This window comes from Falco punctatus (genome assembly GCF_963210335.1).
Source record: "Falco punctatus genome assembly, contig: scaffold_42, whole genome shotgun sequence".
Taxonomy (NCBI): Eukaryota; Metazoa; Chordata; class Aves; order Falconiformes; family Falconidae; genus Falco; species Falco punctatus.
This window is the reverse complement of record NW_027660254.1, coordinates 389,780-416,834: the sequence shown is the minus strand read 5'-3', so window position 1 is coordinate 416,834 and position 27,055 is coordinate 389,780. Positions and strand designations below refer to the sequence as shown.

At 43.1% G+C, this 27,055-nt stretch overlaps 1 protein-coding gene and 1 pseudogene across 2 annotated transcripts in view; one reads left to right on the top strand and one right to left on the bottom strand.

The window, feature by feature from the left end:
• Nucleotides 1-11,773, top strand: part of LOC308057349 (ankyrin repeat domain-containing protein 26-like) — a 45,775-nt pseudogene extending 34,002 nt beyond the window's left edge. Inside the window, exons 2-7 of the transcript in view lie at nt 3,440-4,411; nt 6,298-6,432; nt 7,511-7,623; nt 8,041-8,170; nt 10,026-10,307; nt 10,987-11,773. The product of the transcript in view is annotated as an ankyrin repeat domain-containing protein 26-like (transcript). The remainder of the gene's footprint in view (nt 1-3,439; nt 4,412-6,297; nt 6,433-7,510; nt 7,624-8,040; nt 8,171-10,025; nt 10,308-10,986) is intronic.
• Nucleotides 548-27,055, bottom strand: part of LOC308057357 (endogenous retrovirus group K member 24 Gag polyprotein-like) — a 201,440-nt gene continuing 174,932 nt past the window's right edge. Inside the window, exon 3 of the mRNA XM_080411475.1 lies at nt 548-913. The gene's annotated coding sequence lies outside the window, so the exon portion shown is untranslated. The remainder of the gene's footprint in view (nt 914-27,055) is intronic.

Below are 27,055 nucleotides of genomic sequence, written 5' to 3'. Positions count from 1 at the left end.
GAGGGCAGCAGTGCCAGGGCACTGGGGGCAGTGAGTGCCCACCCCTCCGCAGGGCTTGCTGAGCTGTGTCTCGAGCCCGGGGCCCGGTGTTTGGCCGCCCAGCCCAGGAGATCTTGCCCAGTCCGTGTGAGGTCGGCAGGGAGATGCCGGGCTGGCCCGGGGGCAGGAGCACCAGCCCTGTGAGGGGAGGCTGCGGGAGCTGGGCCTGGGGGAGTTGGGCCTCCCAGCGCGGGGGAGGGGGGTACGAGGAAGAGAGGCCGGTCCCAGCTTGGCCTGGGTTTGACTTCAGCAGGTGTTCAAAATCCTCAAACATCTGTCAAGTATAAAGAAGTAGTATTTTCATTCTAAGTGAATTCTCCAAGCAGCGTTAAATTTATACTTTCAAAAGTTACACTTTTTGCGAAATTACACTAGAAATTACATGTAAAGCTTTCTCCTTGCAATATACGCCATTCAAATACAAATGTTTCTGTCAGTCTTTCAAGTAATTTTAGTGGTGGTTGATTCTTGTTTTGCGGAATTTCTAAAGCAGGCTTTCAATTGGCAGTTCTTCCCTTAGGTTGACACTTGATTTTTTTTAATTTTTTTTTTTTGTCCACTATTGTGAGTATATGGGAAAAAATAGTCAAAATAATGATCAAACGCAAAGCTGCTTTCTTGTTTGGGTACCGTGGGCACACCATGGACCGTTTTTTACCATGTCAGTGCTCATTGCTGATTGTTTCAGTTGGTAAAGAAGCTGACCTTCCATAAGGCTTTCCTTGTAAGTCAGCTTCAAAATGAAATTGCTGTAGTTTCTCCCAGAGGTAGATCCAACTGAGGTTTAAAACTGTTTTTAATCGTATTCAGCTTAAACCCCATGCATTTCTGAATCTGGTTTTGAACACTGACATCCTTCTTGAGTAAACAGAAGCTGCTTGTTCTGCCTGTGGGCAGCAGTTGTTTTAGACTTACAGAAGGCTGCTGAAAAATTGTCGGGTCTGCCATAGGTAAGTGGCGTGCTGATTCACCAGTATTACTTCTGGTCACTGAATCCGTAATATGTAGGCAATGCTCAGTATACTAAGAAAATGTATACTAACCATAGTAAAAGTTTACGATGCTTTGATCTGATGAGACAACAAACTCCTTTTTCAACAAAACGGCTGTAATATGAAGATGGGTTTTTTTAATTTTATTATTATAGTGTGCACACTGGTGTGTGTTTCCCTATACAAACTTACAAATAACGGATAAATCACTCAAAGTTTTTTTTCTCTATCTTGTACAACTGATACCATGCACAACGGAATGAAGTTAGAATTCTTTAAAAAGTTGAAAAGTACAGTAAAAATATGAACTCTGAAAACATTTAACATTTTTTATGGTTTGAGTTGTCTCTGCAAGTTCATCATGTGGAATATCTACTTTTATATCAGTGCTTTTGTTTCTCAAATCCTCCGTTAAATCCCAGATGTTCTTTGAAACAACAAGAAGAAAAGAGGCTCAGAGTAGAAGTGCTGTGTGAGAAAATGAGAGAAGACCTCCGAAGGAAAGAAGATCAATATTGTAAAGAGATGGAGGAGAAACAGAAACTTGAGTTACACTCTAGGAATTTAGAAATGGAGTTAAGAACACTGAGAAAGCTCTTGAAACAGGTATATTAAATAATGAATTAAAGTCTTTGTCTTATTTTCTGCTTCTTTTCAATTGTATTCCAGTATGCCTAGAGAAGGAGGCGCTTTGTTCACGGAAGAGGCGTTGGATAACAATTGTCAGGTTTTGAGAACAGTAGAGTACAGTTGGTTCACAATTGGGCTGTTCCTTTTTTTTTTTTTTTTTCCTTTTCAGTTTATTATTCCTTTTTTCTTTTTTCAAAATTGAGGTTTCATTTGTGTTTCAGGCAAAGCCTTACGTTTTTTTGAATTACTACAAAACATCCTGTATTTCGCCTTCTTAAATTTTCATAAGAAAATTTAAATTTATTTATTTATAGGTGGATTATCATAACGGTGGGGAATCAAAAATGTTTTCAAGTATGCAAGGGAGAATGGGAAGATGTATTGCTAGCTCTGTTTTTTCTTCAGATGCAAGCAGTTTTATTGTATTACTGTAGGTTGAAGAGGAACGTGATGAAACACAGAGACAGCTCTCTCAGGAAAAGAGGGCCAGAGCCCTTCAAGAAGGAATTTTGAACAACCACCTTGGGAGACAAATGGAACTAGAAGAAGGGACAAGAAGATCTATAGGAAAAAAATCAGAGGTAAGCAGATTTTTTTTTCTAATAATAAATTAAATTTCACCATGTTTGTTTTAAAGTCATAATAAATCTTACATAACTTTTTCTGTTTCTTGATGGTTTATTTACTGTTTACCAGTGTAACTTATCTGGGTAAATACCTTTCTTGTTTTCTCTTATGTCTAAAAGTTCTGGAAAGCAGCATCACTCCTGTATGTACCTGAATTACTTGTGCAAGTAGGAAACTAATAGAAGACACTGTTTACACCGTTTCTTAACCTATCTGTTATTTGTCATTTCACAGACATTTCGTCATCACTTTTTAGGCTTTCTAGCAGTGAAACACCTAGCTACCTATGGCAAGGTTGACCAGGAAGAAAGTTGTTTGACAGTGTTTGTGTTTCCATTGCTTTTTTTTTTTTTTTTTAAATTAGTTATTCCCTTATTGAACTTACTTCAAGTATGCCTTTCTTTTCCACCTCCACATAACTAAAATTTTATGATCGAATATCAGCAATGAATTCAACTCTCTGTAAGAGTTAGAGTAACTGGAGGAGAAAAAGCAATCATAAACACTGTATTAAAAAAGATCTTGAAAAGAGTTTACTGAATTTCCTAAAGAATGTGCAGTGCCTGGAAGATCTTGAAAAGAGTTTACTGAATTTCCTAAAGAATGTGCAGTGCCTGGAAGCCTTTTTTTTCTTGGCTGTGCTGCCCAATAAATGTAGAGTGAATGTGTTTAAGTGGAAAAAAGTTATACATAAAATAAAGAGGAAATATACAGGACTATTGCATTCCGGGGGTGATTGAGTTTTATAGCTAACTTCCAGTAACACAAAAGGATAAGTGTTCAGAAGACATTTGAGAAGGAAAATACCCTTTCTAGCCTTGTGTTTACCAGATCTGTAGCACAACTAATTCAACCTTAAAGGCAGTATTATAAAGGCATGCACATACAAGAAAGCGCTGTCATTTTAAAAGCTTTGGTTGCTGGTTTAAGGGGGGAAAAAAACGTAACTGTATATTTGGGATGTTCATTTAGGTTTTAAGGATATGTTGCACTTCCGTTGTGTACGTACGTTGTACATGTGCATGGGTTCACAGAGTAGCTTATTGCCTGAAACTTCATCTTTGAAGTCATGCTTTAGTACTAGAAATGTTAAAATGCAGTTTATTGCTGCAGGTTTTTTGTAGATTCATTTCCCAATTGGCTCTTTATTCATGTTCCCTGTCCTTCAGGAATCCAGCACTGACAGAGAACAGGATCTGTTGTACAAGAATCAGTTACTACAAGATGAGATTGCTATGCTAAGGCTAGAACTCACTCAAGTAAGACTTAGGCACCAGGAGGAAGAAGGAAAATATTTAAAGGAAAATGAGACCTTGAAAGAAAAAAATGAAGCTCTCAAAAAGGAACTTAAACTGAACAAGGAAGCGTTAAGACAAATGTTTTTTCAGTTCAACACGGAGCTGGACTTACTAAAGACAGAATCTGCAGTGCTGACTTCCAAACTTGAGCAGACAAACAAAAGCAAAGACAGACTAGAGACAGAAATTGAATCATTTCGTTCCTCCCTGAACGCTGCAGTTCAAGAACTTGAACTTCATTTGTCATCAAAAAGCAATGCTGAACGAAGATTTCACAGAGAACGTGATGAATGCCTTTGCTTGCAAGTCGAGCTCCATCGTGACCTCTCTGGCGTGCAAGAAACCAACAAGAGCTTGTCTCTGCAGCTGTGTAAAGCTAAAAGCAAAGCTAATAGGCTAGAAAATGAGCTTCACCAGTTGAAGCAAATGCTCAGAGAAAAAGCTTTGCTTTTAGAAATGGCAAAAAAGAATTAAGTCAAGGCCAGTGTCGGGCAAAGGAATGTGATCATGCTTGACAACTTGAGAAAGATCCAGTAAGCAAACCTGTAATAAAACAGGAGTCCTTGCAGGAGCGATTGGCCCAGCTCCAGAGTGAAAACCTTTTTACTCCATCAGCAATGGGAAGAGATGCAGAACAAGAGGATCATGAAAGAAAAAATAGTGGATTATGTGCAGCACTGTTTTAATGACATTTTCAGCAAACTTAGAGCTGATACAGAAAAGCAAGTTTATCTAATAGAAGAGCGAAACAAGGATTTAAATGCCAAGTGCACTGATTTAAGGGAACAAGTCTTTAAATATGAGACTGACGTAGTAGAAAGACAGGTAAAGTATATGCGTAGAAAGAACAATTTAAAGTTTGTCCATTCTTGAAATTAGTTTGTTCCTACAATGTATCCGGTGTAAGTTATATGCATGGGACCAAAGAATACTGATTTGTTCTGGTTTGTTATGTTTCTCTCGGAATTGCGGAAAGTTTTGGCAACGGGGATATTAGTCCTCAGATCTAAGCAGAGAACAGAAAAAAGGTATCCAAGTCTAAGCTTTGATCAAGAAAGGTGATTCTTCTCTAGAACTTTTTTTCATCTATTTTCCTTAGTCCATGTTATGCCCTATAGAATAGTCTTAAGTATTTGATGGTGTTGATGTAAGTATTGCACTGATGACATGAATGAGAGTGGTATAAAAGGAGGAACCATCCAATACACGAGGGCTGAGAAATGAAGGTACAGAGAAGTGAAGTGGTTGGGGATAGATTTATATGAAGCTTCTATAGAGGGGAAAAAATAGGTTCTCTGTAAGCTGCTATCAAGAGTGAAGAGTATTAGTAATGTCCAGCTGTTGATTTCTGTATGTGTTTTGAGGGTTCTGAGGGGCCTGCCTGTTCCTCAAAGTTCATGTCAGACGGTGACCTTAAGCTTTCTCTTTTATGATGTGTAGCCACACTCCAGCAGTACTGTCAATCATTGTAAACTGTGACTTGCTTTGTATTCTTACTACCAAAATAATGGGTTCCTTTTGAAGATCATGTGAGAGAGTGTGTGTATATGTATATAGCTATATATATATATGAGCTATGCAGATTTTTGTAAACCTAATCTATCAGTACTTCTAAAACGAGCTGAGTAAGAAGACTACAAGAGGATGTGATTCAACATACCCTTAAAGTGTATCTCAAAGGAGCTTTCAGATATTTGTATTCATTTAATTGTATTTGTATAGTGAAGAAACAGAAGAAAGAACAATCTAACACAAAGTCCTGCCTTCAGTCACCAGAGTAATATTTGCAGTCAAACTGTGGCTCTTAGATCACAACAGATTTCTTTGGGTTTTGTTAGGAAAAAAATACCTGATTGCAGTGTGTTCCTGTGTATTGTTCAAGGAAGAACAATACCTGAGCCTTTTTTATGTGTTAGGAAACAGAAATCCTCGTGAACAGCTGCTGATAGTCAAAGGTTCTCAGCTGAGAAAGATGACGAGAGGTCATCATCCATGCAGATGCCTGCTGCTGGCAGGCAAAATTTCATACTTTTGGGTTCAATCTAGACAGGTCTAATTGTATAATAAAATAAGTTAAAGGCGTATTTCATGTTCTTAGAACTTTCTTCATGCTAATTTAACTGTTTTGTTAGGGCATGTTTGGACAACTGCAGCAGGAGCTTGCTGATGCACCTAAAAAGCAATCTATGCCAGAAGCTTCACTTGAAGTTACTACACGCTACCACAGTGACCTGGAGAGAGACAAGCTGCGCTTGCAAAAGGAGTTGGAAAGAAAGCTGAAAATTAAGGTACTTAATGTATTTAACTATATGAATAAATCTGAGTGTAGCTGTTGAAAGTAGGAGCGAATGTTGTCCTTTTGCACCACCTTTTGCAGTGTTCTTACGAAAACTGAAGTATAGAGGGAACCAGAGGAGCTTTGCAGGAAAGCTGTAGGGTGATTTTGTGTGTGTGTGTGCATGTCATCTTATCCCCCAAAGTTGTAACCTCATCCTGTCGCTTCTAGAGTATTCCTTCTTCCCACCAGCTCCAGCTGCTGTTCTTGGTTATGGTTCCTAAGGTGTGTTTTACACTCCACATCAACCTTGGCCATAGGTCTTGGATGGGTGGAGGAGAGCTTAGGCCTGTTTCTGTGTAAGTTACTGCATTCTCCTGCGCTCTTGTCTTTTCCGGCCACCTTACTTTTTCTTCTGCCACTGTTGCTTTCACAGACGCAGAAGCAGAACATGCTGGCTCTGACATCCAAGGACTTGCACAGCACGTGGGAGGAGCACTTGAAGTCAAGATCCCACCTTGAAGAGCGCGTTGCTCAGCTGGACGAGGAGAAGGCTGAACTGTTGCAACAGGTGAGCCCAGAAAATTCTCCGGGCACCGAGGCAATACCCAGGAGAACCACATGCACCTTCTGGTCAGGTTCTTACATATCATTGCTTTCTGTTATCCCTGCCATTCAGGCTGCGAGTACCTTATCGTTTGGGGGTCACGGAGGAAGCAAATAAAAGCTAGATGGGTATCTTTGTGTAAGCTCTGGAGTGGCTCTGTTGGGAAGAGTTCCCAGTTTGGTTTGCTATCAGTTGAGCACATTGAGCAAGGCCACAGTTCCCAGTTCTTCCTTGGATTTTGTGTGGTCATCTTCTGACCCCTTGGTTTCTAGGCAGGTTTAAAATGCTTGATGTTTCCAGTGCGTGTATGGAGGAGCTGCTGTATGTTTTCAGCGTAGCGGGAGCTTAAAAGCCTTGCAGAAAAACATACTGAAGGAATGCTGGGTAAATGAACGAGTGCTTGGGAAACAAGCAGCGCCTGCCAGTTGCCAAGGGGCGGCCTTCCCCTTTTCTCCTTTTCTGTAGAGGGAAAATGGAAGAACAAAGTCAAAACAGCTGCCAGCTCTCCTCTGGTGTGGCTGAGAAAACACCAAGAGGAGGAAAACCATCATGTGGCTAAGTAAATGCCCACACAGAAGAGGTGGAGGTAATGGCCGAGGGGAATAAAATGTTGAAGAACTCCAAAAGATCAGATTCCTCCACAAGCCCCTGCCTGCTGGTTGGTGGAAGATCCCATGAAAGCTTTGGATGGATCGATGTTCTCCCATGAAGTGCATACCTACATAATCCCTACTATGAGCAGAGGCACTGCCAAAAGTGTTCTCCAGCATCTTTTCCACCTGTTATGTCTAGAAGAGGATGGCCTTTGCTTCAGGCGAGGGCATCTGTTTCTGTAGTTACATATTGGTCTGTTTGATGTGAAACCTGAAGTGATGGATGGAATAGCCTCGGGAATTCCGTCCCATGGCATTCTGTGGAACGTGGCTAACGGATAGAGACGTCCGGCAGCTTCTCTGTGGAGAGCGCTAGATGCACAGACTGTACGTAGGTATTTTTCCTGTGCTCTGTGTGTGTGATACATCTTTCTTTTCTCTTTTGAAAGTGCGAGAGTGAAAGAAAGGAAGTGAAGAAGCTGGTAGAGTTGAAACGCCCAGTTGAACTACGTCTGGCCCAAGAAATGAAAAGAAACCTCGATCTGCAGAAAGACTGTAAGAGGTACGGCTTTTTAGCGTGGTGAAGAGGTATCCCTGCGTAGGAGTCATGTTTTATTAAACTTTAGTGTAAAAATAGGTGTACCTAACTGTGAGCAGATGCCAGCCTCGTGTTAGTTCTTGCAAGGTACTTCTGTACACCAGCCCCTGGTTTTCAATAGCTGCCAAAACAACTGCAGATGCAGGTTGCCCTGCAGTTCTCCTGGGAAAAAGGGAGTCTTTCATTCCTCTTTTCAGGTGAAATCTGGACTCTCCAAGTGTATGTGGCACAGGAATACTGTTTTTTCCTGGTAATTCCTGGTGCGTCAAGTACATTAAAGATAAAGCAAGCTGTGTCTGTGCTGTTTACATGAGAGTATGTGAAAAAGTCCAGTTTTGTTTCTTTTTGCTTCATTGTTTTCATGACTAGTTTGCTGTGCAGGTTGAAGAGGCTGCTGAGCAGAGCTACGAAGGAACTAAGGGTGTATGAGGCGAGAGGGGGACTGTCCCAGCTTAATTTGCAGGGAGAAGTGAAGAAAATGGTCAATGAAATTGGCAGATTAAGAACAAAGGTGAGCTTTATTTTGTTTGGGTTATTGTGGTGGTTTTTCTTTTGTAACCTTTGTTCTTTCTTTATACTTCTTTTCATGTTGTTGATTTTGACTACTTTTTTCTTGGCTGTATTTCTGAAATTATTTGGCTGGTTTTTGATGTTCCTTCTATGGTCACAGTAGTAGGCGACTGTAATACTGATGTAGCTCTTAGGGGTAAAGATGGAAGTGTTACGTACACAGCAGTATCTGCGAGGGCGCATCAGGGGTAGGCTGTCCTGCAGAGGAAGGGCAAAGCAAGAGCCACAGCAAGGCTGGCAGGGTCTGTGACCACACAGGCCAGGGATCAGCCCCACAGGCCCTCACCAAGAAGAGCAGAAGAGTTCTGGGGACAGTTCTGGGGACAGTAAGCAGAGTCCTCCAAGAGTGCAGATCACCAGGCCGGTCCATAGGGATGGGCAGGTCTGCAGTCCTACTGGGACGTCACGTCCATGGGTGAGGGCCAGGGCTGAGAGCAGTGAAGGCCCAGCACAGGCCTGGCTGCAGCTTGAGGCCGTGGCAGCATCGTCGGGCTCCGACGGATGCATTCCCTCTCGGAAGAGAGGGGAGTAACGCCACCATCACTCGGAACAACTCTGTGCAGTTGGCCTTGCCCAAGGTCACCCCCTGAAGCCTGTCTTGGGCACGAGTTGAGCAGGAGGCAGGTGGGGGTTTGCTTTTCGGAATGGTGTCTTTGCTTCCCAGGGCACGATGCAGTGTGAGGTGATGCGGAAAAAACCCTGTAACTTGTTGCTTACTAGTAGCTGACTCAGTCCGTCTTTCCCTTGTCATGGAGACCCACAAATGCTTTTGAGGTTGCTCTGGCTGTTCGGTAGCGTGGAACCTTTTAGCTGCTTCTCCGCTCATTACTGAGATAGCTGTGTTTCAAAGTTATGCTCCTTTTTAGAAGATATTATTGTAGAACGAGTCAACTGCCTTGACAGTGGCTCACTTGTAGTTCACAGGTTAGCAGCATATTTGTGTTCCTGTTGGAAGAGCTATTTTGAATGACAGGGAATGGAATTACGTTTGGGCAATTTTAAATAAGTGTAAAGTTTCTACGTATTTTAGAGACTTTCAAGTGTTGACTCTGGTGGTTTCCCCCTCTTTTTTAAAAATAAAAGATGATGGGATATCATGTTTTATGGTTAATAGGTATAGACGATGGATGTTTCTGGAGGGGGAAAGAAGGGGATAGAAGCTGTAGTTGACCATTGGGACCTATGGGAACTCTGATATTTCCTGGAAATCTTTTGAAAACAAACTGTAGCTTTGACCTAAAGAGACTGTCTTCTGCCACCAGTGCTGTAAAAGCGGTGTTCTGAACCACTATTTCCAGATCTGTTAGCGTAATGGAAGGAAAGGGTATCCGTTTCTTGCCTTGTCAGTTCTGTGACGAAGCTTTGACCGTGTGACAGCATGTGAGAGTTCCTCTGAAGCATGATACATGGGTTTTTTTCTGATGAAACCAGAATGTGGCTGTGATGTAACTGGGTATGGGTGTGTTTGATTTCCTATGATCGTATGAACATCTCGCAGAAGAATAGCCCTAGTGCTTTTCAGCCTAGCCCTGCGGGTGTAATGCCGCTGGTTTGGTACCTCTTGGTCTGTGACCCACTGCAGAACTGAGGAAGGATGGGAACCTGAGGAATGCTGTCAGAAATGATGTGAAAGCTGTTCTTGTTTTAAAAGAAGAGCCTGGTTTCACTTTTGTTTTAACACTGAATCAGCAGATGATAAATAGTCTTGATGGCCAACTCCTTTACCAATTTTCACAGATTTGACTAATTTTAGATCCCTCTGAGTTCCCTGTTTTTTTCCCCTTTCCTGTCTACAGGTTGATGAACTTTCCCAGCAGCTGGAGATAGAGTCTAAAAAAGGCATGCAGCTAGAAGCACAAAATCATGATTTGCGAGAGGAGTTGTCCACCATGCGTGGGAGCCATGAAAAACTGGAAAAGAGCAAAAGCCAGCTGAAAGAAGAGGTGGCTAATCTCAAACACCATATGGAGACTAACATGGTGGATCGCAGCCAAATAGAACAATACAAAAGAGAGGTGGAAGAGTGAGCTGAACAAGAAATAAGACAAAAACTGCAAGAAGTCAATCTGATTTTGCAGGTAAGTTAATTTCTTATGTGTGTCTGTTATAGACTTCTGTTTTGGTTGTCATTTTATAGGGGCGGGGGGTGGTGCCTGATTCCATGTGTTACGCTGTACTTCTGTTTTTCCTGAAGGGCAGTGGGAGAAGGGAATATGGTTGGGCAAGATGCTTTCATGTGCGTGCAGTGTGCCTGCAGGCCCTGAATCAAAAACTTGCCAAGGTAGGTTTTCATTTTGCAGTTCTTGGAGGGGTATCACTGTCCACTGGTCTGTTCTCATTGTTTATCCTTGAATGGGTATTGCAACTTAGAGTTGTCACAGCCAGGCATACACATCTTCCTTAGTCATTGCACAAGGGGCAACGCTCAGAAAAGAAGTCACCAAAGCTGCAGGGTGGGGGCTGGGGGTGCGGCATCTCCATGATTTCTTTGAGGAATGCTATGCCCTGTCCTACAGAGATAGTGTTCCTTCATCAGTAGCTTTGATGAGTAATAGTGCTAAGATGGGGGTTCTTTCTGAATGAAAAGAATCATTTAGTGTGGTAGTTCCAGGGTTCTGCCCTGGTCGCTGATGGCAGTGAGGAGGCACAGTTGCCTCGCTGAATAGAGCTGGGCCCTTGAAATTGGGTGCACGCAATTGACTGGCGAGGAGAGTTCTCTTTTTCTTTGCGGTGGTTGAAAGTGTGTATCTACTTCAGATGCAGGCAGCCTCCCAGGACAGATTAGAACAAATCAGAGCCAGTCGTCATGCTTTGCTGACAAACCAGCTAGACCACAGAATTGGAGACCTCGAACGTGAATTGGACAGGATAAAAAATACCCAACGAGACAGTATTTTTCAAAAAGAATCTGTACAGGCAGAAGCGGAAAAGTACAAAGACCTGTACCTGGAGGAAGTTAAAAATGGAAGATGCCTAGGAAATAAACTAGAAGGGTAAGTCCATGCATTTTTGGGGTGATAATAAGATACTACTTCTTCCTCAAGCAGTTTTCTTCGTTAAATACCTTTTCTACATCTGGTCAGCATTATGCATAAGATAGCATATTTGTGATGAAAGTACCTTAAGGGTCCCCCCTGTTCATTGGAACTATCTTCATTTCTCTTCAGTGTTCCAGCAGTAACACCACCGATCATGGGCATTAATAGGATATTTTTGAAGTTGAGTTTGTTTTAACAGGCAGCCTTTTTGCCAGTCTCTAATCTCCTCTTCTTACTCTAAGTATGGCAGAAAAGATAATGTCATGTCCTTTACTGCTTGAATAAGGATAGGCCCTTCAGAGAACAGCATTTGGTGCTGTGAAGAAGAACAACAAAAATCTTTTGGCTTCCATTTTAGCCGCATGTCATAGGTTTCAGCTTTCTTTGGGAAAGGAAGGGTAGCCCAGAGTTCTTATGCAGGTGATGTACCTTTCAGGAAGAGCTATGTAAACACACGGTGTGCACAGACTGCTTTGAGGCCTTAATGCTGAGAAGTCCAAAGTATTGGTTAACTTGCTGCTTCTTGCAGGTAGTGTGGCTACCTAGAAATAGGCTCTTCAAAAAAACTCAGATCAAATTATGGACGTTTTTTTTGGACTCTCTTAATCCCTTCCACTTTGAGAAGTCAAATAATAGTCAAAGACCTGGAGGGTAACTTTGCGGAGGTGTTATTACCAAAGATAATTCTTTGTATGCTTCTGAATGTTTCAGAGCTAATGAGAGACGAGCAGAAGCCAATGCTAAGCTCCTTCAGGAGTGCCATAGAAGCAAACCTTTAATTGCAAGCAGCGCTGTCAGTGGTCCAGTTCTGTATTCAACTGAACTGGGACATACTAGCAACGATCTGGCACTGAATAGAAGTCTAAATCTAGGAGGAAGCTTCCTAACCCCAACCGTGAATACGTTAGCCACATAGGCTTCAACTCTGTTTCTTGATGGTAAGGTAAGCGTTTTTAAATACTGTTCTCAACTAGTGTTGAAGAGTATCTGTAAGCAAGGTTGTGCTTTTCAGTCTAAAGTCAGAATCCATTTCTAGTTCCAAACCATATGCTCTAATATGCTAAACCAAATTGCTCATCAAACCAGTATACAACTAGGTGGTAGAAATGAAGACTTCTGGTCATTAGGGTTATAAAATTTCCAGAAGCGCTCAAAGACCAAAAAATACTGAGTTCTAAATGATGAACTGCATAACAGGTTTTTTTTGCAAGTTCTCTTTTGCAAGAGAAACTGTGATGAAGAATACTGTGGCATAGGAAGCTGCCAAAGAAGCTCTTCAGTAAAATTTAGTGCCGATGCCCCATCCCTGGCAGTGCTCAAGGCCAGGCTGGGTGGGGCTTGGAGCAACCCGGTCTAGTGGAAGGTGTCCCTGCCCATGGCAGGGGGGGTGGAACTGGATGATCTTTAAGGTCCCTTCCAACCCAAGCCATTCTGTGGATGACCTTTTTTAAAACAGCTAACTTTATGATGAGTGCAAAATCCCATCAGACATCTTTGTTTGAGACACCTTTTCCTCCTTCACTGATGTTCATGCTAGCAGTTTCTTCACCGGAACTTGTTTTAGTACAATACCAACAAAGGGATGCTTCAAAACTAGGATGGTATGAACAGGACACGTAACTTCTCACTTGAGTGTGGGACGTATGCTGTGCATAGGAGGCATTTGATTTTTGTGGGTCCTGCTATGTGGTGTTATATGTAACTGCTCCTCAGGAAGTCTACAGAGCTTTCTGATTTTGTACAAAAGCTGCAACCTCTGCAATACCTCTGGTCAAAATGTGCCCTGTAATTAGCAGTCAGCATGATAGCACATCCCTCACAGAATGGTAAACGTGATATCATGAGACTTGGAAACAGATGTCAGTCGTTGTAATCCGTTTCCCACCTAGCATAGGACTGAGGCATGGGCAAGCTTGCCTGTTCAGTCAGTGTCTGTCCCTCGCGTATTCTGTTGTTGAATGGATGTGAGAAGCATTCGCTCACTTTTAAGCCTTACCCTGGTTCACTGGTCCCACCTACACTGGGAAGAATCCATTTAAAATAACGTGTCTACATACTGCACCTGGTTTAAGAAAAAGAAAAAACCAAACCAAACAACAAAACAAAAATAGACAAAGCGGTGTGTAGGTAATGCGTAGCAGCGGCAGTTAAGAGATGAACTTTTCTGTATCATTGTGAATGTGTTTTTTGTGTCAGAGGGGCGGACAAAACACTACCTAAAGAACGTGGGAGGCAATTAGTACTGTACCACCTGCAGGGATTATTCTGCACGCAAGCAGCAGAAAGGAGGCGAAATTCAGGGATCCACTGCAAAACTGAAGGAGAAAGCCAGGACAAGGGAACAAGAGGGACAGGGAGCAGGGAGCACGTGAGGGCAGGGGAAAATGAGAGAGAGATGGGAGCGAGATGTTACAAGAAGAAAAAGGCAAAGGAGGAAACCATCCCACTTCTAGGAAAAAAGCTGTCCTAGTTTAAAAGAAAAGGATTTAACAGTTATGGTTTCTTTTTTTGAAGAAGAAACAGGAAAAAAAGAATAACCTCCCTGTTACTAAATCCAGCTGCACATCTCTTTATGATATTTCTTCCTGTAATCACCAGTTAGGGAACAACTGAGACTAATTGTAGTGGCACTGCCTGTAGCCTCAAGTCACCTGACGTTCAGTGTATTCAGGGAAGTCTTAAAACCTGATCTTCTCTGGAGTCCTTCAGAAGAAAGGAACTGAGTTCTCAGAGGTGCAGTAGTTGCTAGAGGACTAGGTGAGTATTTCACTTAGAACTGCGGGCTGAATTGTTCTCAGTCGGGTGCAGTATGTCATGTGCATAACATGCATCTGAGAAAAGAGGATTGAATTGGAACGTAAGACTTTGAAGTCAGGAAGTAACAAAAGGGAAAAACTGCATGTATCCCTCTGCATACAATAATGGGTGGCAAATCTCAATCAGTTTCCAAATGCAAAATCACCAGATGCACAGTCTGTGCTGTCATTTCCGCAGGAGTCCCGTGCCATTCAGGAGGCAAGTTGGAGCATGAGGGAAGAAATCAGAGATTATAGTTTTAGTCTGTTTTGAAATGCTTTGCTGGTTGTGCTGCCTGGTATTCTGTCTGTTCACCAGACTGTTTCAAAACAGAAGAATTTCTCTGACTCTAAGCCTTTTCTTCACTTCACTGTTTACTTCAGTTATGCCTCAGCTTTGTTTTCCCACTAACCTGGTTCCCTTCTACAGAATTTGCCTTGCCTTTAAATTCAGGATGCTGCCTTGGCTGGAGATGACAAATGCTTCTGCCACTGAAGCTCTAAATGACAGGGAGTTAAGAAGCTGAAATTGCAGCGTGCCTCAGGCAGTCCTTTGAGGCTTCTTTTTTTAGTCAAAGCTCTCTGCAGATTTGGTGTTCCTTGTAGTAGCTTCCTCAAGGTGAGAAAGGCTATTGGAAGTAGGGAACATGCCAGCCATTCTGAAGAGGAAGATGTTTGTGTAAATTTCGTTTGTGCAGAAGCTTTGAAATAGCTTCAGGGGCAAAGAGGTGAAAATAGTTCACACTGCTATTATTCAAAATGATGGTAATCGTTGGTCCTGCAGCTGTTGGAAAAAACCCTGGTAAATGATGCTGACAAGAGGAAGGAGTGCTCCACTAGCAAGTGGACACAGTTTCTTCTTTAGACTTAACTAAGGAATTTGGTGTTTAAAGGCTTGAAAGATTGCACCGTTTTCCTAAACATTAAGCATGACTATCAGTGATTACACATAGAGCCGTACATGTTGAAGATGGTCATATCACAAGTTCAGCAAAAAAATGAGCGTGTTATTCTTAAAAAAGCATAAAGAAATGTGTTCCATCACAGTATAGCCCCTTCCCCTTTATCAAATATATACGCTACAGAAATGAATAACCTTGAAGTGCAAAAGGATCTTTAAAAATACAAAAAAAGTTCATATTGGCACAAGCTTATTAACCAGTAGAATCCCAATCACATGCAATGTCTTCGGGTTTTTTTGGTGGTTTTTATTTGTATTAGAGCTTCAGTAATGTGGAATAAATTACAAGTACTTGACAAATTCTGTGCATGTAATTAGACAGTGACTGTAGCAACTAGCAATTCAGTATTTCAGACCTGCTCCCTTAGTCCATAGACTAAGGCAAGGAATGTCTCCTGCAAGTGCTGCAAGGAGGTTTTGGGACTGGAGTCCTGTTGTTAGGTTTAACAAATGTCAAGCTTAAATCCTCAGAGCTGTGCAAAGGCTGGTGAAAATGAACATGGGTGTCTTGACAGACAAGAACAGTGAACTCTGCAACCAGGGTGAATCAGTGGATAAATGAAACCAGTTTAATGTGGGAAGGGAAATGTCTGCTTCCTACTTCATCTTCCAATTTCTGTTCCATTTCTGATTTGGCTTTCTGCACTCTTGTAGCAGTCTTTGTTGTTAGCTTTTTTACTTGCTTCATTTACATGTAGGCCACGTTCTTGTTTCTCACTGAAGACCTGTGAACTTCAGGCTGTTTTTCTTTCTTCTTCAGCTCCTTCATCAAAAATCTGTCCGTCTCTCTTCTCTGCAGCCAGATACATGGCAAGGTTTGCAGCCAGCATTGTTTAATGTTGGGATGGTATTTTATACTGGAAATGTTGTTTATGCTGTTAGGTTTTGATTAAAACTTACTGATGTATTCACATTTTCCTAACACTGCACATATTTTGAACTTTAGTTTGTCCAAGTGAAAGAATGACTGCTGCAGGGGACTTCTCTGCTTTATGTATTTGTAATGCAATGGCTTCTGTGGTAGTTAACCATCTGTGAGATGTAATGCAATGGCTTCTGTGGTAGTTAACCATCTGTGAGATGATAGTCTATGGATTTAATCTGTTATAATGGAACTTTGAGCTCTAGGAGTAGGCTGGTTTACCCTCCTTGCCACTTCTGATATACAAAAAGTTCTTGGTGGTCGCAGCAGTTGTGTCTAGGAACTCAACTTCAGAACAGTACTGGTACTCCAGACTCGGAGCATCATCTCACGGAGTCTTACAGGATCCAGCTTACTCTGTGCTAAAGCAGCCTGTGTGGATAAGTAGTAAGTCAACACCACTTTCTGAAAAAGAACTGTTGAGAAGGTGCCTGCTGCAAATGAACACCTGGTGTGTTACCGTCTGAAGAGATGTGCAGTGAGGTGAGAAGTACCTGCTCAGGAGGTTTGGGACACTCAGCTGTGATGCCTTTCCCAGGGGTTTGGGGGGAAGGAGAAAAGTGGAGGCAAGTTAAGGTCCTCGGAGGTGTATTTTGCCTGGCTCTTCATTCATTCCCTTTTCAGAAATCAGTGTGTTGGCTTTATTTCCACCTATTTCTCTTCCCTCAGACATGGATGAGAATCACAAAGACATTGATGGAATGGATAAGAGGAAAACAAGACCTTTTTCTTCTCTTGATTGATTTGTACATGTTGCAGAGGGTCCTGTGGACCTTCTAGTCATTGTGAAGACTCAGGAAACCAGGGAAAGTGGTTTCTTCTAACACCTCAACTGCTACTTATTTGCTTGGGATTGGTCCTGGGTTTGGGCCGTATTTTGGTCTAGGCATTAGTTTTCCTGCTTTTTTCTGTTACCTGTGTCTCGTCTCAGGAGTTAGGGGGTCCTTTCTCCCTGGAATTTTGCTTCTGCTTGTACCTGCTGGAAAACAATTAGAGATTTGGGGGGTCCTTTTCCATTGTTCATGCAGCTCTGTTGGCACAGAGTATTTCAATGAAGTATCACAGAGTGGTGCTTCTCCTGCAGGATCTGGTGAATTTGGTCCCAGCTATCCCTGTGTTCCTGGAGAGAGAGCCCTTCCCTCCGCTTTGCTGGTTTACAGCCCCGCTCCTTTGACCCTTGCAGTTACTGCCTGTTACTGCTCCTCTTGTGAGGGTAAGCGGAGTGGTTTCCTTCCTGAGGCTCTTGCTCTCTGTGTCCTGTTGAGTACCCTGTGCAGTGTTTCCGTTCTTGTTGTTGTTGTTATGCTGCTAGGTGGGTCTGCTCATTTCATAAAATAAATGCTCCTTCCCCCAGGAATTCAGTACTAAAATCAAGAGAGTTGCAGAATGAGTGAGGGGAAGGGGCCTCTAGAGATGGTCTAGTCCAGCATCACCCCTGCTCAAAGCAGGGTCAGCCGTAGCAGGTTTTGTCACTGTTCTGTCAGCCAGGTGTTATACATCTCCAAGGATGGACACTCCACAACCTTTTCTGGCAACTTGTTCCAGTGTCTGTCCATGCTTACAATTTTTTTAAAAATAATAATTGTAAAAATCCTTGTGTTAAAATTTCCTCTATCTGGATTTGTGCCTATTCCTCTTGTTCTTTTGCGTGGCACTGCTGAGAAGAGTCTGGCTCCATCTTCTGTACTCCCCCCACCAGGTATTTATACACATAGATAAGGTCCCTCTGAGTTTTCCTGTTCTCCAGTAAAGAAACAGTTGCAGCTCTCAGCCTCTCCATATAGCTCACGAGGTCCAAGCCCTGCAGCATCTTCATGGCCATCGTAGCCCTGGAAGCTGTATGATATCTGTTTGGAAATTCACTTCTGCGTGTCACAAATTTAATGGAAAAAATGTAGGAGTAGCAGGTATCATCAAATGTAAACAGCAGCATATAGCGCTTGGACTGTGACTCTTAAATTAAGAGATGTGATTCCTTCTTGTGAAGGCTTCTGAAGGCAGAATCATAAGTGAGAATAACTTAATTGGTAACAATACCCACTTTCTAGGGGAGAAGAGGCGTAAGTGCTCCTTTGTAGTGATCCAGGCTGATTCCAGCTACATAATAAACCCCACAGCACTCGCTGCGTAGAAGCTGTAGCTGTGGTTATCTTTTCTTAGTACACAGTTTGCAAGAAAAAATTGTGTGTGCTTTTATGTTTTTATAAATGCGTGTCGTGGTATTTGCAATAACAATAAAGAAGTTTTGGCATCATCTGTAGGAGCTCTTTCAATTTCCCATCTTAAGGTGGAGAAAAGAAGAATATTGGCACACGCTTTTTTCTATACAAATGGTGTATGTCAATCCTGCAGCAGCTGCTGGTGCAGCTCTTCTCTCTGTGAAGTTGCAGAAGCCAGCCTCAACTGGCTGATTTGTCCCTGTGGGTGGCATTTGTACCTATCTCGGCATGTAGCTGACATTCTGTTCGTGTGTTTGATGATAAACTTCAGCCATACCTTCACTGCAATAACTGCGCTAGGCTTTCTTGCTTTCTTCCTGTGTATTTTGTTAAATGCCCAGTAATAATCCAGCTGGTGACTTACAAATTGTTTTGTTAACGTTGCTGAGCAATGAGGCAGCTGCAGCCCGACGGACCAAAAGTTTCTCTTCAGTAGAAATCAAACCCCAAACCAAGATGTGTCTACTTGGAATTATATTTTTAGGTTTTCTCTCATTATGTGTGGATTTTAAGAATGTTTTAGAAGTTTAATATTAGAAAAACGTAACTGTTAAAATATTAACTGTATTTTCTGTATAATTCTAGGTATGGCAGGAACTAGATGAAAAAATCGCTAAAGAACTTAAACAAGGTAATGTGTCACTATGTTAGGGGCATTTTTAAGGAAAAAGAGGAGTGTTCCTACTCTTGAACATAATGGCTTGAAAGCTGTGAAGTTCCTGTGCTAAGCACAGGGAGGTTTTTCTGCTAGCTTTCCAGTTTAGACTTGAATGTGAAAACTTCCAGCTTACCAAAAGATTGTGTAGAATGTTATGCAGTTGCCTGAAAAAGACAAGTGCAGAGAAAACTAACCCACTTCCTCTACAGGGGTGCACTTGGCTTAAGCTGAAGTCACGTTTTTCTAGAGTGAATCCTTGAGCACAAACGTCAAACGTAAAAGAAGCCCCGAGAGAAGATGTTTATAGACTTCAGCCATCACTGCTTCTTCCATGTGCATCAGTTGCATTCCGCACTAAATCATACCGTGCACATTCTCTGCTGTTGGACCTTGGTTTTTTGCTATTTCTTATTCATTGCTTGTATTTGTAGCTTATGTTGCAGTCTTTTTTGAATAAGCAAGAAAAATATAATCAGTGATGAAAGATACCCTTTCTTTAGGAAAAAATGATTTAGTAGCACTTAGGCAAACATAAGATGAGTTGAATGCTTTTAACACATAGCATGAAACATGCTCTATAATATGAGGCCAGGTGTCCAAAGAGGAATTCCACCTGTTTCAGGGTAGTCGTTCCTCCAGAGTCACTGCTTTGCTTTGCAGTGACTGGTGCTATTTCAAAGCAGGTGGCCCCTGCGAGAATTTCCTTCTGTTCCTGCATGCTTTTGGTAATACAGAGAGTGTTCAGCTGTAGCTTCACAGCTCGTTCCGTGTGTCCGAATGGACACAAAGCCGTTGCATTTCATCCGTGTGCATTTTGAACCTGACTGTGCATCTGCTAGGTGTCATAGAGTGCGTTTGGTTTCAGGACCTTGTCTGAAAAATGTGGCTGGAGAAGAACAGTAAAGGTGGGCTTGCTGTCATTGAGTATGTGTTTTTGTGGAGGAAAGAGGGTTTTGCCAGGGTGAGTTACAAAGACGCCCCTCAAAGAAAGTGCCAGGCTAGGAGACTTGTCCTGGCCTGACTGCACTGCAAAGGTGTTTGCGTTTTCACCGGCGGATTCTTTTTAAGTTTGTCACAGAGAAGGCAGAAGCTGGTTTTTAGGAGTAGAGTTCCAATAAATCACTGCTTTGAACATTCAAGGAAAACAGATACTGGAGGTTCGAGAGATCTGCAGGGGGGCTCAGTTTAGCACTGGTGTAAGCAGGAGTCATTTGTGGATTCCCTGAAGACGTTCGCTGTGTAGCCTATAGAATTTCTTTCACTGGCTTTAGAAATACTGTTGACTGGTAAGCAAATGTGGAAAAAGATTGTTTTTTCCTTTGTGCCTAGCCCTTTGATTGTTACGATCCCTTGGAAGTTTTTAAATCTCTTTCTGGATTATAGTCTCTCCAGTTATCCATGATGTTTTCATAGTGACTGATTTGGCCCTGTCTAGTGTAAAAGCAACACCGGAATCTTGTTTCTCTTCTCCCTAGCCACTGCTGAACTTGAAGCTGGATCTGCTGGAGCTTGTCCCATGGTATTTTCTGATGGATCTTCAAAAAGTATCCACGTTGACCAGGATCCCCTTTGCAGGGCAGTACAGGAGTACCGCGATGTTTTAACCAAAAATTACCTGATTTGAACAAAATGCTAGGAAAAAAGCTCCGGAAAGGATTTTGTTTACATAGCGCGTCTATAGTTTCTCATCCCACAGTTCAGATGTGCATATGTGTTTATTGCAGTCCAAATGTGAATTCTATTAAATGGATGTCAAGCACATTGCACTTGCCTGTTGGTTTATTGATGCATAGGTGTTTTATTTTGCACTCACTCTAAGAAGCACACCTGTTTTTTTCTGACTAGCAGAATGACTCACCTTGATTCTTGAGCGTGACAGAATTGTCAGAATGTTTCTTATTAAGGTAGAAGCATTATTTTTTCTCCACTGATGTTCTGTGTTTTAACGAAAGCATTCCCTTTGTTCTGCTTAATCCTTTCACCCTATGTGTTTTTAATGTTTCCAGTGTTACTTTAATGCTTAGGACATTGTTTGATGTGATTTGAGCCTGCTGCTTCAGTCCAGATGCCGTGATTGTTTCTGCCGATAAAGTGAAATCTTTACCAGTGGTCATGCTGGAGGACAGGGCACTTTACGTTGCTGTCACCTTATGCGCCTTAGGTTTACCATTACTGTGAGTGTGTAGCAGTGCCAAGAGAGTTATGTGGTGGGTTTGGTATGTTTGTTTTGGATCACAGAACCACAGAGCGGGTGAGGTTGGAAGGGACCTCTGGAGGTCATCCGTTCTAGCTCCCCTGCTCAGGGAAGACCACCCAGAGCTGGTTGCCCAGGACCATGCTGGCTTTTGAGCATCTCCCAGGATGGAGCCTCCATGGGCAGCCTGTGCCAGTGCCCAGTCACCCTGATCGGAAAGAAGCATTTCCTGATGTTCAGCCCCGACCCTCTGTGTTTCAGTTTGTGCCCATGGCCCCTCACGGTATTCATCTTGGGGTTCGTATTAAAGGTCGCTGCAGCTGTAGACATTCCCAGTTACTACATCAGCAGCTGCGCTGTACCTGAAACACTTCATGTGCGGGAAAAATGAATGTTAAAATATTAACTTCCAGTCTCCTCAGTACTTTCCAAACCTTGTATGATAGGACAGCCAATCTTTTTGTTGCTGCTAGCAGCTGATGATGTGGTGGCTGTAGCCCAGATGGTAGCCAGTGTTCTGGGACATTTGTGTCAATAAAAGAAGCAGGTTTACTTATTTCAGGGAGTTACCTGTTACTGAAGATCTACATTGTCATTTCCTGTCCACAGAAGTCAGTAGTGATCAGAAGATGATAGAACAAAGTCCCAGTTCTGGGAAAGGAAGAATGGTTGTTCCAAGATCAATTAAGACTGGAAAAATTTGGGGGTTTTACCCACTAATTCAAGGACTTGAGTTAACAGGCAGTGAGGAAAAAAGCAATGAATGTTGCTGTGACGCTGTTCCTTTTTATATGAATACATATTTTTGAAGGTAATATACTGTATTTAATTCCAGATATTCTGTTTGAAATTTAATAAACTTTGTCATCTAATATATGTCTTTGTTTTATCGTTTCCCTTCTTGACATCGCTTTCTACCCCTTTCCCTAACCGTACAGCTCTCCAGAGCGCTCTGCTCCTTTCAGCTCTGTTCACTGCTGCGCCTTCAGCCTGTCCTGGAGGCCAGGCAAAAGGCCAGCATGTGTGTATGTCCTTCTCCACAATTGTGTTAAGATCAGTTCCCAGACTTTCCCTGTATTTTAGAGCAATCCTCCTTGTGGTTTGGGCAGAAGGTAGCAGGTGAGCTTCTGGTGGCCGTGAAACGCTGGGAAATCCCACAGGTTTTGATCCCCTGCAAAGGAAAAAGGTGTAACGAAATTTCTCCAGCCTGCACCAGAGTGGTCAAAGAGAAGTTCAGCTTTTGCTACTTTCTAGTGTCTCTCCACAGAGGAAGCAGGGACAGAACATCTTGACATTCACGTTGTGTTGTCAGTCACTGTGATAAACTCAGACGTGACCTGTGCTCACGTTTCCTCACCGCTCTCTGCTGCCAGCTCTTAGTGAGAGGGGAGAGCTCTTGGCTGGTGGAGCAGCAGAACAGAAATTCGGTGTTGGCATCTGCCATAACCGGCATTGATAGCAGTTATGATGAGGTGTGAGGGGGGTACAGAGAAGTCCAGGCAATTCCTGCGCTCGAAAGTCCATCCCCAGTGTCACTGTGGGGACACTCCTGATGAAGCAGGAGAGGGCATGGCACTTGGGGGAGGCTCTGAGGCCTGGAAGACAGGGAATGTCTGTCCCATCTTCAAGAAGGGCAAGACCGAGGAGCTGGGAACTGCAGCCTCACCGTGCTGCCTGGGAAGGTGGCGGAGCACGTACTCTGGGAGCCGTTTCCAAAGATGCTGGGGACAAGAATTTGGTAGGGAGGAGTCAGCATGGGTTTGCAAAGGGTGAAATCATGCCGCACTGACCTGGTACCTTTCTAGTGGTGTGTGAGTAACTGAGTGGACAGAGGAAGAGCAGTGCGTGTTGCTTACCTTGACTTTAGCAAGGCTTTCTCTGGCTTGTGCCCGAACAGTCAAGTTCAGGTTCAGGAACTTCCTGATCTCTTTCCAAAGAAGAAAGCAAGCGTGTTTCTTGATTTCTTTGCTCAGGTACATTAGAAACCCTTTGGGGTCAGTAGCTACAAGCAGGTTGCAGATCTTTGCAATCAGTTGTATGGAATAAACAACTCTGTTTCAGAAAATCTTATTATGCCAGTTGCTTTTTCCTCATGAGCAAATGTGTCAGGAGTTTCCCAGGTTTTGCTGTCTTCAAAATACCATGTTGAATTGTTGCTACAAAACATTAGTTTTTCAGTTACTCATTGGCAGAGTAGTGGTTGAGTAGTGCTGCTGCAGCACTAGTATGTCTTCCCAGTGAGTCCTGACCTCTGAAACATCCAGGCTTTTGCTTATAATTCATTGCTGATCGCTGCGACTCCGCTCCACTGATGCTCTGCAGAGGGAACATAACTCTGGTACCCCATAAGCACGCTGACCGCCTGTGTCCTGTTTTCATCCTGCCTTTACCTCAGAGGTACCCCTCGCCACACTTCCCTGGGTATAGAGATAAAGCACTTGTGACTAAAAACAAAGCAGCTGCACGTTCTGTGTGCCTAGAAAAGCCAGTGGTAAATGCTGCTTTACCGCTGGCTCCCAGCGAGAAGCGGAGGTTACTGGCTGCTGGGCAAACCAGCGTTAACATCGAGCACAGCAGCGAGGGAAAGCCCAGTCCAGTCATTCACTGCAGTGATGACGTGTCTGTTTTCTGGTTGCCAGTGAGAAACCTGCTCTCAAATGTGGGTGGCTGCTCCTTGCTGCTTGTTGGAAACAGCCCCCGCTACCCTGCAAGTGGTGCGGTGTCGTGGTTTAACCCCGGCTGGTAACCCAGTGCCACGCAGCCGCTCGCTCGCTCCCCCCTCAGCCAGAGGGATGGGGAGAGCTGGAAAGGAACGCAAAACTCAAAGGCTGAGGTAAGAACGATTTAATAATTGAAACAGAATAAAAATGGAAGAATAGCCACAACAGTGACAATAATAGTTATAATGAAAAGGGAGAGGGAAAGGAAGAAAGGAGCACGTGGTGCACAACGCAACTGCTGGCCACCCACTGGCTGATGCCCAGCCAGTCCCCAGGCAACAAGCCCCCTGCCCAGCCAGCCCCCAGGTACACAGAGAGCAGGCGTGCCGTCCCATGGCATGGAACACCTCTTCGGTTGGTTCGGGTCAGCGGACCTGGCAGTCTCCCCTCCCCAGCCCTTGCGCCCCTCCAGCCTTTTTGCTAGCGAGGCCTGAGGAACTGCAGTGCCTCACACCAAAGCCAAAAGACAGCACTGCGCTAGCCCCTAAGAAGGTAATTAACGCCATCCCAGCTGAAACCAGGACGTGCTGCTAACACATCTGGCAATACCCGAGCTCACTATGCTGAAGCAGAGCTGTATCCTGTTCCATAAAACAGGGAACTGATCTTCTGTGCAGGTGTCTATCTTCCATAATTTCTGTCTAAGCGTCTGGACCAGTTACCTAGCGTCGTAGTACCTGACCACGCGCTATTCGCACACAGCGAGGGCATGCTGAGGGTTGGTTGGGGTTTTTTTTCATTTTGTCTGTACAACACAAACAGTGCAGGCAAATCGCATGTGACCAAGGGAATTTCAGCTTCTCCCTGCACCCCACTGCCAGTGTTCCTTGCACTCCAGAGCAAGGGGTTCAGACAAAGGATGCCTTTCTTAAGCAAGGCAGAAATGTATGAGACTTTGAACAACCAGCATGCCAAGAGATGTTTCCCACTACCAAACCACATCTCTTCAACTATGCCTATTAGTGGAGCTTTTTCTCTAACGTGAGCTTTGGTTTCTTTCCTATCCATCACACTGGTTACATATTGCCAGTAGCAGATGGTGTTGGCTCTTTGCACCTGCAAATGAAGTTGATTTTATAATTATCTTTCTTGACACAGTCAACCTTGAATTTGCAAATTGCTTTTCATTGGTAGTACCGCCTCTCCCTAAGCATAAGCGCTACTTTAACTGAGGTTACTGTGATAGCTGATCATTGTACTACCTATTAACTATGATGAATTAATAATGATTAGTTATTACTATTAATCACTGCTATAAGCACAGCAAGGACAGTGACTGTTAGGAAGACAAGCAGCACAGTCCATGTTTTATTCAGGATAATCTGGACCACACACTAGTTGGGCCTTTTGAGCACAGCTGTGTATCACAAACAACAAGGACAATATTCACTTTTATCTTCCTTGCAAATTCTGTTCTATTTGTAGAAACTGAGTACAAGTTCTGCTCCCACCTCACAGGCCCACCCCCAGATGTCTACAGCAATACCTTCATGTAGAATGGAGCTCCAGGCACCTTTACAAACAAACAAACAAGCAAGCTTCCTTCACATCTATAAACACGCGTGGCATCTACACGAATACTACTGCCAGTCACCTTCTTGCTGGTGAAGTGCCAATTGGCCATAGCCTTAGAGAGAGTTCACTTTTAACCTCCGGCTGTATTATCAAAATCCTGTGCATAAACCTGCGTTCCCTGTTGCAGGAATGAATAGACAGTTATTACCCAGCTCAAATGCTCCTCTTTAATGGCTCTTCATGAAACAGCATCATGCTTACCTATTTCTGGAGCATCCAGGCAAAAATAACCCTGTACAAAGCTAACAGTCCTCTCACAGCAACTAGGTAGCCACAGTAGAAATTATTTACCAAGGAATCCTAAATCGCACAGGCCCATTCCAGCTCCCTTTTCCACATAATTCTTCAGAGCAATCTCATCAACAATGTGTCTTTGTATTTACTGTTCATAAACTCTTTTGTGCTGCCCTCTAATTTTCAGGAGTTGCAGGGCTACTTCCCAGAAATACATCAATATCTCAGAGAAGCTGGGATTTAAAACCTGGTTTGGTTCTTGGCATCCACAATGGCGCTGAGCTTTCTCCCATCAAGAAAAGGACATACGTGGGGGATTTTTTGGCTCATCTATTTGGGGGCAAGGAAAAAATTGCTTTGAACATGGGCTGAATTTAATCTTCGCCTTATAAATGACTGGCTGTATTACATTCCAGCTTCATCCCTGCAACAAAATCCTGCACCTGTATTTTGCCATCTGTCCTATGAGGGGCCCGAGCCACTGTGAGAAAGACCAGCTTTCATTTTGCACATGGAAGACAAGATGTGTCGATGTTACAGGCATACAGACAGGAGCAAACAAGACAAAAGTATGCACCAGAAGTGCAGGGGGAAAACGATGGATCACTGGCTTTTGCAATTTACCTAAACGTCCTTATGTCTAGATTATCTTCACTGATTAAGCCTTTCTTGGTGCTGTAGTAGAACCTTTGTCATTCTAGAAGTTTTTCACTTTAATAAGTTACTATGGCTCAGATGGTACATGGAAGAGTGCAGGGAAACTTCAGTGCTTTCATAAATAACGCTCAGCTGCTCAAAGGCCCAGGGTGATGAAGGGCATTGCCCTGGGTACATCTGTGTGTTGAAGCATGGCATTAGCAGTAGGGTAGCCTGGCAATTCCCTTTCAGCTATGAGCAATTCTGCTGGCACGTGCACTTTGCAGAAAAGCAAAACTGCTGACATACACAATGTGATTGTAGAGCATCATACACATCTTACAAAAAAAAAAAGTAAGGGCTCCCAGGTTGAAGTTTGTCTTTCTTACTGCTTTCTACACTGACCGGACTTCTAAAAAATGGTGGAATCAGAAGTTAGATAACACTCAAAATTACTGAATGGATACTACAAACTACGCCAGATGTTAACCTCTAGATAAAAAGGAAGCTGTCCCCTTCACCCATATAACAATCATCACTTACATTATAACAATAGCTAACTCTACCAAATATTTGAATTCTGTTCCATTTCTCATCAGAGACACTTTCCACTCAGATCCTGGCAATTTTAATTGAATGCGAGCTGATGACTTTTCGGGGAAGCGACCTTGAAAATCAGAAGCACAATTCTTCACAATGCTTCCCCAGTATAGTTACACAGAAGAATCTTAAGCCTTTTCAAAGGCCTCTTTGCACTTGTTAGACGTAAGCTGCCCTTACGCCTGACTCTTGTATCCAGGATGAATTAGAACAAGCAGGAGAAGAAACATGGCAAAAAGCAAGGCCGTTTCCGCTCAGCGTTAATGAGCACGCA